The sequence below is a fragment of the Zingiber officinale genome, chromosome 10A, assembly GCF_018446385.1.
Source record: "Zingiber officinale cultivar Zhangliang chromosome 10A, Zo_v1.1, whole genome shotgun sequence".
Taxonomy (NCBI): domain Eukaryota; kingdom Viridiplantae; phylum Streptophyta; class Magnoliopsida; order Zingiberales; family Zingiberaceae; genus Zingiber; species Zingiber officinale.
In genome coordinates, this window is record NC_056004.1 from 83,525,954 (window position 1) to 83,539,748 (window position 13,795).

The following is a 13,795-nucleotide window of genomic DNA, read 5'->3' on the forward strand; positions in this document are numbered from 1 at the left end:
TCAAAGTCAAGTCAAAACTTGACTCTTCATCTTCCTACTTAAGTCAAGTCAAACTTGACCACTTCTATCCCTTGGTTGATCTAATCTAACCATTGGTCCAAGCCAATTTTAATTTAATGAATCTCTATTCATTGAATTAAATTAATTAAATGAGTCTAAGTCCAAATTAGACTCACTTAACACATGAACCAACTTGAGTCCAACTCAATTAACCTACTTTGGATTACTCTTAATCCAATTTGGTTCATCATATGAACCTAATCATTTAGGTTCATCAAATGAACCTAGTCTCCATCTAATTGCCCTTAGTGTGTGACCCTATAAGTTCTTGTAACGTTGGCAATGCCCCTAAACCCATTTTGGAGCATAAGTATTGAGCGGTATCTAGCAACACATCATTACTACCCAAGTTACAAGAATTTTGAGATCCAACATCACCTTGTGACTACTAATTGTGACTCCTCATAATATATGACAAGTGTCCTTCTATCCTAGACATCTAGATTGGTCAATGTGAGGCATAGACCGTGTCATCCTCTGACCAATCTAAATCTTGAACTCCAAGTAGACTCACTAAATCAAATGAGCTCAATATCCTATATTGACTCATTTGGGCATGACCATGCACTTCATGGTCTCACTCTATCAAGAATACCGATGTCTCTCCCGTTATATAGGAGGGATAGATCCCATCTACATCACTCACATCCCTCTGCATAATTTGTAATATACCCAGTAATCGCCTTTATAGTCCACCCAGTTACGGGTGACGTTTGACGAAACCAAAGTACATAACTCCTTATGTAGGGATCTATGGTGACTTCAGGTCTAAGGACTAGTAGTCATACTAATAGCCACATGAGAAAGTATATGACACTCATATAACGATCCATGATACTTTCTCATGGCGGGTCATTCAGTATACATTCTCTAATGTATACCCATGTGTCAACTTGATATCTCTATATCCATGACTTGTGAGATCAAGTCATCGAGTTGACCTACATGCTAGTCTTATTGCATTAACATTGTCCCTGAATGTTAATACTCGACTAGGAATGATTAAGAGTAGTGTTCCCTATATCATCTCACTATCGGTTCAACTAACCGATTGATATAGGTGAGAACCGTCTACTCAAGGACATTATTATACTTAGTTTATTTGGCACCAATACAAGTAAGTATAATAATCAAAATCAAAATGCCTTTATTTATATAGAATATGATACAATAAGTCCAAAATACAATCATCAAATGATTGGCTCTAGGGCTCTAGCTAACATAAGATGGAAAGGAGAAAACCATTGGAATAGTCGTAGTATAATTTGGTATTAGTTTATCTTAACTATAAAATTACACTAGTATACTCTTAGTGTATTAAGCAGGATCATTTAAGGTAAGTTCTTTTTATACTGACTGAATAAACGAACAAGACCTTTGTTATTGTGGAAGTGTGTGCTCTTAATCCTGATATAATAACAAGCACATATATCTAGTATTTATTTCTTTGACTTATCAATGGGTGAGATTTAGTTCGATAAATCAAAATGCCCGATAAGTTAGGAAATGATATTATTTATAGTGTGTGTTGTTAATTATAGAAGGAAACTGTGTCCTAGTAATCTAGGTTGATAATGTCCCCAAGAGGAGCTCATAAAGATTGTCATGTAAACCCTACAGGTGGACTAAGTCCGACATGACGATAAGGTTGAGTGGTCCTACTTTTGGACTAAGATATTAATTAAAGTGAGTCGTCAGTAACTCATTTAATTAGTGGACATTCGACATCTTAAACACAGGGAGATTAACATACTCATGATAAGAAGGAGCCCAAAATATAAATTGGGATTGGTGTGGTAGTTCAATAATAATTCTTTAATGGTTTGAATTATTATTGATAAAATTAAGATTGGGTGTTCGGGGCGAACACGGAAAGCTTAATTTCATCGGGAGACCAAAACCAATTCCTCCTCTCGGTTCCTATCGTAGCCTCTTAGTTATAAAGTATTATACCCACTCATACCCACCTTCTTACCCACCTTAAGGTGGCCAGCCAAGCCAAGCTTGGAACCCAAGCTAGGGTCGACCAAACCATGGTGAGTTGGTTTCATTATGTGGTCGGCCCTAGCTTGAACCCAAGCATGGTGTGGCCGGCCACAATAAATTAAAATGTTTTTTTTATTTTTTAAAATCTTTCTTATGTGGAAGCCATGGTTTTAAAAGAGAGTTTAAAATTTAAATCTTTCCTTTTATAGTTTTCTATAAAAGATTAAGTGAAAGGTTTGATATCTTTCCTTATTTGTAGTTAAAAGAAAGATATTAATTTTTGATAAAAATTTCCTTTATTGTAACCATCATCATGATTTAAAAGAGAGTTTTAAAATTAAATTTTTTCTTTTATAGTTTCTACAAAAGATTAAGAAAAGATTTGATATCTTTCCTTATTTGTAGATTGAAAGGAAGATTTTAATTTTAGATAAAATTTTCCTTTTTGTAAATCATTCACATGTTTTAATATAGAGATTTTAATTTATAAAAGTTTCCTTTTATGACCAACCATGAAGGGAATTTTCAAAAGAGAAATTTTTATTTAAAAATTTTTGGAAACAAATTAGGAAGTTTTAATTTTGTATTTAAAACTTTCCTTGTTTGGAGGGATTAAGGTGGCCGGTCATATATAGTTTGAATGGGAAATTTTATTAAACTTTCCTTTCATTGGCAAAGAGAATAAGGAAGTTTTAATAAAACTTTCCTTATTTGCCAAGACCAAGGAATATAAAAGAGATGATAGAGGTGCCTCACCTCATAACAATATCTCTTCTATTATTTCCTCTCTTCCTTGGTTGGTGGTCGGCCCCTCTCTTCCTCTCCCTCTCCTATTCTTCTTCCTTGGCCGACAGCATCTTCATCTCAAGGAGCTTGGTTGGTGGCCGGATCTTGCTAAAGGAAGAAGGAGAGATAGGAGGTCTTGTTTCTTAGCATCCCTTGGAGCTTGGTGGTGGCCGAACCTCATCTTCTCTTGGAGTTCTTGTGGTGGCCAAAACTTGCTTGGAGAAGAAGGAAGCTTGGGTGGTTCTCATCTCGGTAGATCGTCTCCCACACGACATTCGAGATAAGAAGAGGAATACGATAGAAGATCAAGAGGTTGTTGCTTACAAAAAAATGTATAACTAGTAATTCTATTCCGCATCATACTAGTTTTCTTTGTATAGATTTTGAAATATCAAACACAAGAGCCATATGATTCTAGGTTTCGAATTTGTGATTCGAGTTTGTGTTCTTTTGTTTTTTTTTCGATCTTGTGATTCGATTGTTCCTTTTGGTTAAACCTAGGGTTACTATAAGGAAATTAAATACTAAATTTCATTGAAAGGCTTTGTCTAGGAAGTGGTGGATGCTCCCATACCCAAGAAGGCCTAGTGTCTCACCATGTTTAACCTGGAAGTCAATCTCTGAAATTAATATTTAATTAAATTTGTAACATGGGTGGATTTGGATCAATAATGTTAAGTATCGTTTGCGATCCAAGTCTAAACCTCTAAGAACAGATAAGTTAAATTTGGAATCAATAATGTTAAGTTCCGCTTGTGATTCCTAATTTAATTTCTAAAGAACACAATAGGTTGTTAGAAATGGTTCAGGACTTGTACAAAATTTTTGTACAGGGGAACCAGTACGATATTCTGAGTATCATCCAACAAACCCAACACATCCCCCCAGACTTAAATTTTCATTGTCCAAATGAAAACTAGAAATAAAATATGGAGGAGGTTTTTGAAATTAGAGAAGTTACCAAGTGATAAGCTCCAAATGGTTGACATTCATGTGCTTGAAGATACTCCTCTATCTAATGCTCACATTCTTCCACAACTTTGAATCCTATAAAAAGAAGATAGACAAGAAAAATTAAATAGAAGATATGAGTTATTATGTATAAAGAAAAGAAACTAAAAAGAAACCAAAATTAAAATGAAAACAAGATTGAACTTGGGTTGCCTCCCAAGAAGCGCTTATTTTAGATCATTAGCTTGACCACCTCATTAGACTCATCAAAATCTCGCTCTTGAAGGGTTAAGATATTTTAAAACCCTCTTACCAAGGGCTCTTATTATACAGAGAGCTTTCATGACAGGAGATATAAAGTGAAGTATCGCTCTCTCCATCTTCGTCTTCTTAAATGTTCTTTCAAGTGGTCAAAGACGATTCAGAGTGAGCTTCCAAATTTTAGCCCAAGGGAAATCTGCACATGCAAAAGAAAAATATACCTCCCACAAACATGTAATATAAGAAAGAATTAGAATCATATTAAATATAACAAAGCATGAATGAAAAAATAAATCTCATCCTACAAAATCGATTATAGGTACTTCTATGAAATTTTCTAAAGGATCACTAGAAATACTAACCTTACATTGTTAAGAGGTACCTGAAAGTACTAAACAAGTGGATGTAACTTCTTCTAAATCAAATGATGGTTCTAGCTCTAGCTTAAGCGGTATTTTAACTAAAGGTTGTGATTTTTTAGACTCTGCCATCTTTGCATAAGTCCCTATACATTGATCCACAATATGTTCAATTATTACAACTCTCATAAACTTAAAGGTTATGTGAACAAAGGAGGTAATTCTTGAGATGATTCTTCCACAACATAGCTAATCGTTAACATCATCACATACACTGCTGAACAATGCACCGAGATCAATATCATCTATAGGATAATCAACAACTTCACTTAGCTTGCAGTCTTAAATTGATCTACCTCATCACAATCATCATTTGAAAATTCTATTCCACTACAATGCCTTGTAAACCAAGGAGGTAGATCTAAAAACTTGTTGACTACTGCAATATCATTACACTCCTCATCTGAAGAGTCCTCATATTTTCAAGAAATTTGTACTCAACTATATTGATATCATAGAATTTGCCAAAATCTTCATCTTTATTGCCCCCCCCCCCCCTACTAGCCTTTATGGAAAATGAATCCATAGTGGAGGTCTTCGGAAGGATTGATCTTTCTTTTTCTCATATTTCCTTTGAGCTTGTGGCGAAGGTCCAACTTGCTTGTCTAGTGATGGTGTGATTAATCATTGAGGGAAAGGTACTTGTAGCCTTTGGATACTTTTTGGAGTAATGGAACTGAGTTTTGTAATTTTCTATTGTTCTTCTCCTCAATTCTATACAAGTCCTTCTCTAGAAGTTCTTCATGATTCTGGCCACTTCTCAACTTAAAATCATTACAATGTTCACTAGACCTTATTTGGGTAGGAGGGAGGTCATGTTTGAACCATTTTGAAATTATGCTATCAATCTTTGCTTCCAATTGTTCGAACCCCTCATTCTGTGACTTGAGATTTTCAAAACTCTTGGATGGTTGAATTGTATTTTATTTAGCAAGCTCTTTTCCCTTCATGGCTTGCACTTCTGAAGTTCTCAAGGAAAATTCCATCCAACTTTTATCTAACCATTCATGAAGGTTCAATGTCACTTGATTAATTAATATGAATGCTTCGTCCACACTTTTGTTTATCAAAGAACCTCCAACAGATGAATCCAATAATGACTTATCTAAAAAAGAAATCTCCATATAGAATATGTGCAATTACAGCCATCTTTCTAAACCATGGTGGGGGCACTGTCAAAATAAACCTTTGAATCTGTCCCATGCTTCAAATAATGATTCTCCGTCTGCCTGAGAAAAATTTGTAATGCAATTCCTCGTGTAAACAGTTATGTTTAGAGGGAAAAAGTGATTCAAAAATCTCTGCTCTAATTGTTCCCAACTTGTAATGCTTTGAGGACGAAGAGAATGTAATCAAGTCCTTGCTTTATCCTTGATACTGAAAGGAAATATCATCAATCGAACTGCTTCCACTGACACTCTTTCACAGCTTACTATATTGCAATATTCAAGAAAATTTTCAAGGTACAAGTATGGGTTTTATGATACTTCTGTCACGCCCCCAGAAGAGTCCCTGTCCGAGAAAATTTCGGCAGCATCTCCCCTGTACGGCGGACAATCAAAATTTTCTACAAGCACTAAATACTCAGCCACAGGCGGCTGGAATAATAACAGTAATGAAAATCAATCACCACGCAGTTTATATATATATATTCAGCCTCTGGCTGACACAACCACGCAGTAATAATACTCTGACTCGAAATCAACCCTACTCAACTACACTCGTAAAGCCCAAATCCGATTTTTTTCTTACCTCTTCTGCCGTTCAGGCAGGCATGTAGTAGAGTAAATCCAAATCATACGAAAAGTTCATCCAACGGAAAGATTCCATACAATATCCATATGTAAGTCCAAAACAAAACTAAAATAAAGTCTGATAGCGAAAAGCTAAAATGAAACAACTCAAAAACCAGCAGCGGAGTAGCACTACGTGCAGTGGGGACTAGCGACTGGAACTCCCTCCTGACAGCATCAACCTGAAAATAACAACAATGGAGGCGGGGTGAGTCCAACACTCAGCAGGTACAGTTGATATGCAAAGTAAAGAAATAACACCTAACACTAATCATGCGTACAGTCTCCTGATATAAGAAAGATATATATATGCATCTGAAGTAAACAGGAGAATGCTGTACTAACCAGGTCCTGAGTATAAGGTCAAACAGTCCAAGTGGTATAGGGATCCTGTATGCATGTCAAACATAGGTATCCAAACAATATGCAGCATATAAATGCAGCAACCACAAACACAAGCAATAAATGCATCATGCATATGATGTCAATGATGCGTCCTGGTCACCCCTGACGCCAGTCGATCGTCTCATACAAAAGTGAGGCCGAGTGGGTAGGGCTGTGACAACCGTGCACTCTGTCGTCACTACTCCTGATGAGTGACCGAGTGGACGGGATGCTGTCAGAGTACACCTATACTCCTACCCCAAATCATAAATGGGGGAGTGTAATGCTCTCATCTCCCGGTACACAATGACGGGGAGGAATCCCTGACGGATAACACGTTGTGTCACACTACCCATGAGCGGACCAACGGTGCCTAACAGAGTCCCTGTTGCAACACACTCTGCCTGAATCGACCACTAACCCATGAGTGGTGGTGTGTGCAGATCCATGTAACTGGCGATGTGCTCAATAATAATGGAGCGGACTATCGCACAGCATGCAATCATGCAAATGATGCATGGCACTAACCATAAAATATCCTGACCTAATCCATATATATAGAAATGTGCACCCTAGGTCAAAGAATCATATCAAATCAAGGTACACAGAAGGTATAAAAACCTAGGTCCTGAACATGGTCAAGCATGGCATATCACTACCCCTATAAGCATGTATAAACAGGTAAAAATATACCTGAGATGCAAAACCAATCAATCAATCAAACATGTAAGATTTGGGTAGTGATTAACCGAAAACAGATAAGAAACACAATTAATGCAACATGTTAATTTAATTACTAAGCATATCAAATGACATAAGTCAAAAGTACCCGCCTCCGATAAAATGGTCCAAATCTGACTCCGAGATACTCGTCTCGCGTCAAAGTCCTGTAATACCAAACATATACGATTATTTAGCTAAATTCTTATAAATAGCTAAATAAATTCTTTAACCCTAAATTAGGGCAAAAAAAACCCTAATGCCAAAAACACATAAACCTAATCAACTGACACATGAATAATCATCTAACAAAAAATCAAGTACACTACGATCTACAACTAAGCAAATGCTTAATCCAGATACCCAATAAACCTTACCTACTCTCACAGCCACTCTTGCTGCCAATAATCCTGACCGAAGTGAGGTAAATGGTGTTGCCCTCTAAATCAAATACCCTACATCAATAATCCACACTTAACTGACTTAAAATTTATCACTGCACAGATGCTCACCTTAATTCACAACAGGGACGTTGCTGCCGAAGAAAAACAAAACAGCCGTTGGAAGGTGGCTGTCGGGACCCAAATTTTCCAACTCACCTTACCTTCTTCCTCTCCACTGATCGGAGGTGATCCAAGACTCCGGCGACAGTGCTAGGACACAGATGAATCGGCTACCAGCGCTAGGGCACAGCCTAAATGAGGCAGCGTAGTGAGGAGCGGCACTGCTACGGGCGACGCCGACGGCTTGCTAGGGCACCGACACAGAAGAGGGGCCGGCACTGGGGTTCTCTACCGTGCGGAGGTGGCCGAAGAGGGAAAGGAATCGCGGGTCGGGCTAGAGCTGAGGAGGAGCAGTGTCGGCGGTGGAATCTCCACGGCGAAGGCGTCTGTGTGCGTCGGCGGTGTGGCTCGGAAGGGAAGAGGAGAGGAAGATGGAGAGATCGCCGGTTAGGGCACGGGAGAAGACGCGGCGGAAAAGGCACAGGCGATTGGGGCGGCAGTGCAGAAGAGAAGAGAAGAAGAAGGGAAGGGTTCGCCGGTTAGGGTGGTTATGGCTCGAGAGGAGAAAAGAACGGCGTCGGGAAGAAGAAAGGAGCGGCTCGGGTGCGCGAGGGAGAGAAACGGAGGAAATAAAGAAAAATATAAAGAAAAAGAAAAAAGAAAAGAAAATAAAACTTTTCCTTATTAAAACTGGGTAGCCTAAACAGGCTTTTCCGGGCCCCATCTTGATCCCCTTTAACTCATCCGTACGAACTCCGAAAAATTCCCGAAAAATGTCCAAAAATTCCGGAAAATTCCCTTATTCATATCCGCCTATTTCCGGTATTTTACAACTTCTCCTCTAAATTTGTGACATTGTATCATGATAATTAACTTTGGGTGTAGTTAGAAACTTTTTGCTTCAATATGACGCTGCACAATAGAAGATATAATCTAGGAGAAATGTGTTGGGTTTTTCGGGTCGCGAAAACCGCTTTTTCACGTCGCGGAAACCCCGAAACCCCCTAGCCATTGGATCCGTGCGAAGAAAACTTTAGAAAATATGAGTACGAGTTTCAAACTATGATCTACAGTAGATCTACAAAGGAAAAAACATTTTATACCTTTGAAGCGTGCCCTCACAAATCCCGCTCGTCCAACGGTACGCCGGAACTCGAAGTTGTCAACGTAGACAACTCTCTAGTGATATCAGCCAGTACATGCGTCGGATCGGGTACATATCTCCTCAGCATGGATACATGAAATACATCGTGCACGCCTGACAGGGACGGTGGTAGTGCCAGTCGGTAAGCTACTGCTCCGATCCTCTCCAAGATCTCGAAAGGACCAATATACCGCGGAGCTAGCTTACCTCTGAGGCCAAATCTCTTCACCCCTTTCGTGGGTGAAACTCGCAGAAATACATGGTCACCAACAGAGAACTCTAGTGGTCTGCGTCTCCGATCAGCATAACTCTTCTGGCGATCCTGCGCCTCTGACATCCTCCGTCTGATAGTACGGACCAACTCTGCATCCTGCTGAACTCTATGAGGTCCCAACAACTGAGCCTCTCCAACCTCATCCCAAAGGACGGGTGTCCGACAAGGTCTACCATACAACGCCTCAAACGGTGCCATCTGAATAGCCGAATGGAAGCTGTTGTTGTAGGCAAACTCTACCAACGACAGATGGTCCTCCCAACTGCCTCCGAAATCCATAACACATGACCTCAGCAGGTCCTCTAAAGTCTGAATGGTCCGCTCTGACTGTCCATCTGTCTGCGGATGGAAAGCTGTACTGAAACGGAGCTGTGTGTCCAAGGCCTGCTGCAGACTCTGCCAGAAACGAGACATAAACCGTGGATCTCTATCCGAAATGATACTCAACGGAACACCATGTAGCCTGATAATCTCTCGACAATACAAATCTGCTAATCGATCCAGGGGATCAGTCCTCCGAATCGCTAAGAAGTGCGCTGATTTGGTTAACCGATCAACGATTACCCAAATCGCGTCATGGCCTCGTCGTGTCCTCGGCAACCCCACCACAAAGTCCATGGTAATGTGATCCCACTTCCACTCAGGAATAGGAATCCGCTGAAGTAACCCTGCAGGTCTCTGGTGTTCAGCCTTCACCTGCTGACAGACAAGACATCTAGCTACGAAATCCGCGATGTCCTTCTTCATGCCGTTCCACCAGTAGGAACGCCTCAAGTCTCGATACATACGGGTCCCGCCTGGATGGATCGCAAATCGAGAACGGTGTGCCTCAAGTAGCTCTGTAAGACCGGATGAGACCGAGGTACGCATAATGCCCTAAGTATATGATACCCTCCTCGTCTCGTGTAAACTTGGCCTGCTGCCTGAGCTATTCGACCGCTAATAAACCGCAAATGCCGATCACTAGCGGCCTCTCGGATCCTCGTCCTGATCGACGATGAGCAACCATGGTAACAAGAATACCTTGCTCTGTGGCCCCTGCTCCTCAAGATCTAACTCAGAAAAACTCTGAATCAAGTCCGTCCGGTGGCAAGCCAAAGTCCTCTGGACTTCCTACTGAGTGCATCGCAACCACATTAGCTTTCCCGGGTGATAGCTAATGGTACAATCGTAGTCCTTCAGAACTCCATCCATCTCCTCCGTCGGAGATTAAGCTCCTTCCGAGTGAAAATATATTTGAGACTCTTATGATCGTGAGAATCTCAAATGTGATGACGTAAATGATGGCCAAAGCTGAGCAAAGATGATGCATTAACTCCAAGTCATGAACTGGTAGTTCTTCTCATGCTCCTTCAACGAGAAGCATAAGAGACTACTCTGCTGTCTGCATCGTAACAGCACCCAGAGCGTCGGTGTAGAGTACAAATCCATCCTCTCCGTAAGGTAAAACCAAAACTGGAGCCGACACTAATCTCCGCTCCTGAAAGCTGGTCTCGCAATCCTGGACCATATGAACTTCACGCCTTTCCGGTAAGGCGTGTCAGCAATACGCGAGAAGCCCTCGACAAAACGTCGGTAATATCCGCCAATCCCGTAAAACTACGGATCTCCCGAATCGACTTGGTGCTTCCCAACCTGGTGACCTCGATCTTCGAGGATCAACCAAAATACCTCGCTAGAAACCACGTGTCCCGAAAACCGATCGAGGATAGCCGAATGCACACTTGCCGAACTTCGCATACAATTGATGTCGTCGAAGAATCTCCAAGATCGTGCGAAGATGTGCATGCTCCTCCTCGGAGCGAGAGTAGACCAATATGTCATCAATGAAAACGATAACAAACCGATCTAGATACTCCAAAAATGCGGTTCATCAAGTCCATAAACACCTGAGCATTGGTAAGCCCAAATGGCATTACCAAAACTCATAATGACCGTATCTTGTACGGAAAGTCGTTGAATATCGAATCTCGACTCTCGATGATATCCGGATCGCAGATCAATATTAGAATACACAAGTACCCCGAGCTGATCAAACAAATCCTCGATCCGTGGTAATGGATATTTATTTCTGACGGCCAATTCACTGCCAGTAGTCAATACATAACCTCATGGTGCCGTCTTTCTTCTTGACAAATAGACCGGAGAACCCCATGGTGAAACACTAGGGCGAATGAATCCTCTGTCTAAAAGCTCCTGGAGTTGAACCTTCACTCGTTCAACTCTTTTGGTGCCATACGATACGGAGCTTTCGATGCTGGTGTGGTTCCGAATCACTCAATAGCGAACTCCACCGCCTCGGGAGGCAAACTGCAGCTCCGAAATACATCCGGTACTCCGACTACAGGGAACATCGGAGAGCAACCTCACTGTCCTCGATCGATCAACGATAACAAAACCATAACAGCGTGAGACAAGCACCTCGCTGAATCGCCGAAATAATCGAGATGCCGTCGTCTCTGATGCCAGTGAAACTCCACGAGGGTTGGTTCGGAGGCTGGAAGGTGACCACCCTCGTCTGGCAATCAACGGTAGCATGATATATTGACAGCCAATCCATGCCAAGAATGATATCAAACTCGACCATCTCCAATACTAGAAGATCTACTGTAAGTATCATGTTGCCAAAGTCTAACGGGCAACCTCTGATCTCCTGGGTGACGTCTAAAGTATCACCGGACGGTAGGGAGACAGTCAATCGCCGTAACCTAACAGTAGGTAATCTACCAATCTCCCGCATAAAGGTACGGGATATAAAAGAATGCGAACTACCAGTATCAATCAATATATCAGCAGTAAATGCATAAATAGAAATCGTACCGCGGAAAACGGATCCGTCGGCCCGCTGAGCATCCTCTCTGGTAATCGCATGAACACGACCAGTCTCTGGCGGAGGAGGAGGTGGTAACATCGCCAGGGCCGCAAGTAAGCTCGCCATCGAGGCGGCCTGGCTGGACTATGTGCGATAAGACCGAGAGGATGGTGGACTCGATATCGGTACCGGGACCGAGTCTCGACACGCCTTCGAGTCGGATAATAAGGTCCCGAGCAAAACTGGGTGCTCTGAGCACTGAGTACTCCTGCCAAGCATGCCAAATGCTTTGCCGGAGGGCTGCCTCCCGACGTACTGTGAAAATTGGGCTTCGCCTCCTCGATATGCCTACACTGACTAGACTGCCCCTCGACCGACCCTCCGGAAGCGCGTGCTTGAGCCTTAGTGACAATCTCGGCTCAGGTGCTTGCAATAAAAGCAAACCGATCGCCCCAGAGCAAGCCGGGTGAGGTGATCTCGGATCCACATCTCAAACAATGAGTATCACGGAAGGTGGTTGCTTCTCACTGAAAAACCGGAACGCGTCTGAAGAAGACCGCCACGATTTAGAGGGCCTACGAGACGCCCTGAGTACCACCGACCTGCCTGGATCGCCCCGAGGCCGCCCGTAGCTCGTTCGCTGGACCTGCCCTGAAGTCTGACCCGAATGCTTTCTTTTCCTGTCCGGATATGCTGTCTGCCGAGCTAACTCTATCATCAAAGCTCGATTCAATGCATCAGAGTAAGATGTAATCCCTAATCCGGCAAGCTGTACATGCAGATAACCGTCCAACCCCTGTATAAACTGCATCATGCGAGTTCTGTCCTCCGCAACTAACTCTGGACAAAACTGTGCCAACCGGAGGAACTCAGTATTATACTCGGTCACTGAGCGATTATTCTGCCTCAGACTCATAAAATCCTGTCGGCGAGCCATCTGATAAGACAATGGAAAGAAACGGCTCTCAAAAGCCTCTCTGAACCTGGTCCATGTGACGTTGCGCTCACCAATAATAGAACGCTGAGTAACCCACCAGGCGTTAGCTTCATCCCGCAAATGGTAAGCAGCCAGCTCTGCTTTCTCCCACTCGGAGCAAGCCATATAGAAGAAAGTCTGCTCCATAGTCTCTATCCATGACAGAGTCATACTCGGATCGAGATCTCCGCGGAAAAGAGTGAAACGAGTCTTCATCGACTCGGCCAGTGCTGGAATCCTAGCTCGTGCAAATGACAATATCGATGAGTCACGACGGCCGCAGAATCAAGGAAACACCGGAGCTGATACTACTGGTACCGCGGAATAAACCGGAGGAGGAACTCCCGATGCTGCTGTATATACCGAAGCATAGACCGTCTGTGGTACCGCCTGGGGAACAAAGTGGTGGCAACCAAGGTACGTGAGGAAAAGGTACCTGGATGTGAGAGCCATGCGTAGAGCTGTGGGGGTGCAATGAGCATCGTGCTCTGCACACTGTAGGTCCAAGTGGTGGTGGCACTGAATACGTCGTAGGCTGCGCTGGAGCAGATGTCGGGTACACCAATGGTACCCCTGATGGTACCGTAAACAGGGTAGGCGTGGACACCGTCGGTGTGGCCAAAGTAGGTATCTCTACAGGAGCTATCGGGATTTGAGAGCCCGATGCTCCCGCTGCATCCTGAGTCTGTCCCTGACTGACAGGCTCACTAACAATGGGCATCTCTG

General features: G+C 42.5%; 1 non-coding gene across 1 annotated transcript; it reads left to right on the forward strand.

Moving 5' to 3' along the window:
- Window positions 1-5,618: 5,618 nt before the first annotated feature.
- LOC122028472 lies at window positions 5,619-5,724 on the forward strand. Its single transcript, XR_006124840.1, has one exon. It is a non-coding gene; the product is annotated as a small nucleolar RNA R71 (small nucleolar RNA).
- Window positions 5,725-13,795: the final 8,071 nt, after the last annotated feature.